The sequence below is a fragment of the Sapajus apella genome, unplaced genomic scaffold, assembly GCF_009761245.1.
Source record: "Sapajus apella isolate SASKATOON/1434 unplaced genomic scaffold, GSC_monkey_1.0 scaffold14, whole genome shotgun sequence".
In the NCBI taxonomy this organism is placed as follows: Eukaryota; Metazoa; Chordata; class Mammalia; order Primates; family Cebidae; genus Sapajus; species Sapajus apella.
This window is the reverse complement of record NW_022436954.1, coordinates 25,316,065-25,320,439: the sequence shown is the minus strand read 5'-3', so window position 1 is coordinate 25,320,439 and position 4,375 is coordinate 25,316,065. Positions and strand designations below refer to the sequence as shown.

The 4,375-nt window shown below is 35.8% G+C and overlaps 1 long non-coding RNA gene across 1 annotated transcript in view; it reads left to right on the top strand.

Moving 5' to 3' along the window:
• The window catches only part of LOC116555113, a 10,230-nt gene extending 6,110 nt beyond the window's left edge, over positions 1 to 4,120 (top strand). The window contains exons 2-3 of the long non-coding RNA XR_004270381.1: positions 1,440 to 1,441; positions 4,050 to 4,120. This is a non-coding gene — a long non-coding RNA (uncharacterized LOC116555113). The remainder of the gene's footprint in view (positions 1 to 1,439; positions 1,442 to 4,049) is intronic.
• Positions 4,121 to 4,375: the final 255 nt, after the last annotated feature.

Sequence of the window (4,375 nt, the reverse complement as noted above, 5' to 3'; positions counted from 1 at the left end):
CTTTCTTTCTTTCTTTCTTTCTTTCTTTCTTTCTTTCTTTCTTTCTTCTTTCTTCTCTCTCTCTCCTTTCCTTCCTTCCTTCCTTCCTTCCTTCCTTCCTTCCTTCCTTCCTTCCTTCCTTCCTTCTTTCTTTCTTTCTCTTTTCTTTTCTTTTCTTTTTTTTTTTGAGTTGGAGCCTGGCTGTTGCCCAGGCTGGAATGCAATGGCATGATCTTGGCCCACTGTAATCTCTGCTTCCTGAGTTCAAGTGATTCTCATGCCTCAGCCTCCCAAGTAGCTGGGATTACAGGCGCACATCCCCACGCCTGGCTAATTTTTGCATTTTTAGTAGAGATGGGGTTTCACCGTATTGGCCAGGCTAGTCTTGAACTCCTGACCTCAAGTGATTCATCTGCCTCAGCCTCACAAATTGCTGGGATTACAGGCTTGCATCACTGTGCCTGTACAAGGGTCAATAATTTCCTTATTTAATTTATACTTTAATAATACATATTCCTGTAGCTTGCATAAAATATACCCTAAAATAATTAATTGGATTAATTTTCATTTTAACCTTCTAGCTGAGAAGTACAAGAATTGGTATTCTTTTTGCTTTAATTTACTTTGAAAAAAATGAATGAGCTTAACCAAGAATACATAGCTAATGACTGGCATAGTCAAAACTCTTACGGGATATTGGATTTTTTCCCTAGTGTCAGGTATTAACCAATTATTGGCTACGAATTTAAATATATGATTCTGAAATAATGGACATTGTTATAAATTAGTGACTTAAGATGATTAAATTACTGACAATACATTCCGTCTGAGAATTTGACACGGGGTTGTCAGTGTAGGAGGCTGATACTGCCATGGTGGTAAACAGAGCCAGATCTGGATCTGCATATATTCCAAAGCAAATTGCAGCTTGGCATATTACATTTTGTGTAATTTTGAGTACAATTACCTGTCTGGGACTCTGTTCTAACACTTACGAATATTTGAGAAAATAACAATACCTACCCTATAAAATAATAAGGATTTAATTAGATAAAATCTACAAAATAAATAATAAGGATTTAATTAGATAAAATCTACAAAATACTTAGCACACCTATAAATATAACAAATATGTACCTAATGTTTGTCACGTTCCAGACACTGTGCAAGCATTTACCTATATTAATGCACATACTCTTTACATGCACACCATGTGATAGGTTCTGCTGTTAACCTACTTTTTCCACAAATGAGAAAAGTGAAGCAAAGAGAGAAGTAAGTAACTTGACTGAGATCACACTGGGCTCCCTCCCAACATTTGTGTGGCTGAGGGCAAGAATATAAATGGTAGCCTTCAAACTCCGCATCTAAAAAAAAAGAGAAAAATAGCAGCGTAACATGAACTATATATTCATATAAAATGTACATTTATATTTAGTTAAATCCTGTTTAAAAGGGAGGAGTGACCATATGGACATAGTTCAGGCGATTTTAAGTGCTGTGCTTAAACTGTCTCAGTCATAAAGACAAGGGAAAATGATGTATATAATTGGTTGGCAAAAATGTCAGAAGTGTTGAGATATTTAAATTTTATAATTCATGTGGCTCCCTCTGACTGGCCCATATTTTCATGTAGGGATTAGCAGCTCTCTTCCGTGGGATCAGTCTTACCACTAAGAAGTCAAACACAAATTGATACTTGCTTTCTGCAGCTTTAAAGTACAGCGAAAAATCTGCTGGGACGAGGCAAGGCCAGGAGTTTGGCCCTGGCCAGTGCTGCATTTAGGATGTAACTGGATCCACCTACACCTGGGATAGAAACTGACAAGGATAAACTCCTGGTGAGCAGACTTCCTCTCCAGCACCTCGCTTTTGTGTCTTAGGATTTCTAGGTCTTTCTGTTTACCACTCAAAACTACATCAGATGGGTATAGCATGGGAAGTGGTGTAGTTATCTGGGAAACTTGGGCCTAAGATTTGGGACATCTACTTTTAAGCACGTTTCCTTGGTATAAAGGATATGTCATCTGATTTTCCTAGGGGCAGCAGTTTTGATTTCTCCACCCTGCCTCCACCTATCCTAGACCACATTTCTTGTTAGCCAGAGATTATCTGGTTTGTAAAACCCAATTTGGCTTTTACCTCTTTCCTCCACGTCTTCCCTCCATTTATGAAATTTCAAAGCATATTCTCAAGAGGCTGAAGAAAAAAGACTTTGCATTTCAGTTTTTGTGATTTGAGGGCCCCTGTAGACATAAGGCCCAGAACATGTGCTCTGTCAGCCTAATCTAAAGGCAATACTGGATCAAAATGGAATAATGACAGAAATAGTTTCTCAATTCCTACGATCAGGTTCCAGAGTCCATGCTCTTAATTACTGCACTCAGCCAGATTACCTGAAAACAATTTTGTTTTAGAGGAACTTGTTCGATATGGAATGCCTTTGAGAAAGCCTTGTGAGGACTCTTAACCTGTGATAAGACACAGCAGTCTCATTACATTCTGGTCAGGTTGCATGTAAGAATACACCAGAAACCCTTTTTTCATTAAATCTCTGGCATGATTGCATTCCTACTTAAATTGCAATCTGAAAATGAAATAGTACTTTTATTTTTAGTCATTAAAATCATGCCAAAAACTGATGTAGAAGGGATTACTATTCAATGAGTGACAAGAGGGGGTTGATTTAGTAATTACGTAATTTGTGTTTTCACGTTTAAACCCTCTCTCTCAAGCTTGCTGGAATATACTAGATGTGAAGCTGTTAATCAATTATATCTTTTAAAAAATTACAGCATTCATTCTACTTTTCTACAAATAATTCATAGCCATGGTACAATTGACATTCCATAGGGATGTCTAGTAGTATGTACTTATTGTTGAATGTAAGAGAGCTTTAAAAATTACTAAAATGTACTGTGAAAGTATATTAGTAGAACTCTTGTTGTGATTCCGAATTCTTGATTGACTTTTTACCATCTTTGTTTGCTCATTCACCACAGGGAGAAGTGCCTACCATCATCCTGAAATTAACAATGTTCAACCCTATTAAATAAAACTTACAGAGTTATCAATTCTGAGTGTTACACTAATGCCATTTTCTGACTAAAACCTTGTAATTTATTTCTTTTGAAACTGAAAAGAATAATGATCTTCTCCTCTTATAATAATTTTAAATCTGCATTTATTTAGGCAATCATTTTAGTTTAGATTTTTGGAATCCTTTATTTTTGGCTGATATGTGCTAAGATTATATCTTATAATTTTACCTGAAATATAAAAATTCAATTGTAGGCTTTCTGATTCTACAATTTGGAGCTTATAGAAGTTTAAGACTAATAAATTTATTTTATGTTTTCATTAACTGTGGGTGGAAAGGGAAAACACAAACAATATTTCTATGATTTAATTCTAGCCACAGCTATGCATAACTGTATTGAAGACGTTATTGGTTCACAGAATCTCTTATTGCTCCAAAATCGTATAACAATATTATAGAGCTTTGGAGAATGAATATAGGATCCAAGGAGACTAGATCTACCTTTCAATAGACATAGATGTAAAAATGTGATAACAACAGCTAACATTTATTGAGTTCTTGCTCTATGCCAGGCACTGTTCCAAGTGCTTTATATACACTGTCTGAGCTAATTATACAGCAACTCATGCTAGGTTTTGGTGGGTATTGGAAACCCACTCTGGACTACTTAATCTTGGGATTTTACTTCTATTTAACATCCTGGAGGGAGAGGGAGAGTGGGTTATCTGTAACTGCCCTTATAAGCAATGGCAAGGAAAATAAAAACTTTCTGTCTCACATCATGTAGAGAATTTATAGGGAGAAGAAATAACTGGATTGTTAGTGAGAAAAATCTAACCTGTGCTCCCAAGATGTTCTCATACATAGAGATTGAATTTAAATGGGATGTTTATTCTTATTCTCTCTTTTGACTTTATTCAGTAACTTTTCTAAAGAAAATTGTAGTCATAGTTCTCACTCATAAGTGGAAGTTGAACAATGAGAACACATGGACACAGGGAGGGGAACATCACATACCAGGGCCTGTTAGGGGCTGGGGGCTAGGGGAAGGATAGCATTAGGAGAAATATTTAATGTAGATGATGGGCTGACGGGTGCAGCAAACCACCATGGCAGGTGTATACCTATGTAACTAACCTGCATGTTCTGCACATGTACCCCAGAACTTAAAGTATAATAATTAAAAAATTGTAGTTATAAAATGGTGGTAATTCATATTCTGATTACAGTAGGGAGAAATTAGGAATTATTTTAAAATGGAATAATTATTGCATGTATTATGATAATATAAAAGGAATATTACTTAGATATGAAAACTGCTTACAGTGTCAAAACATATTAAGTATAAATACTACG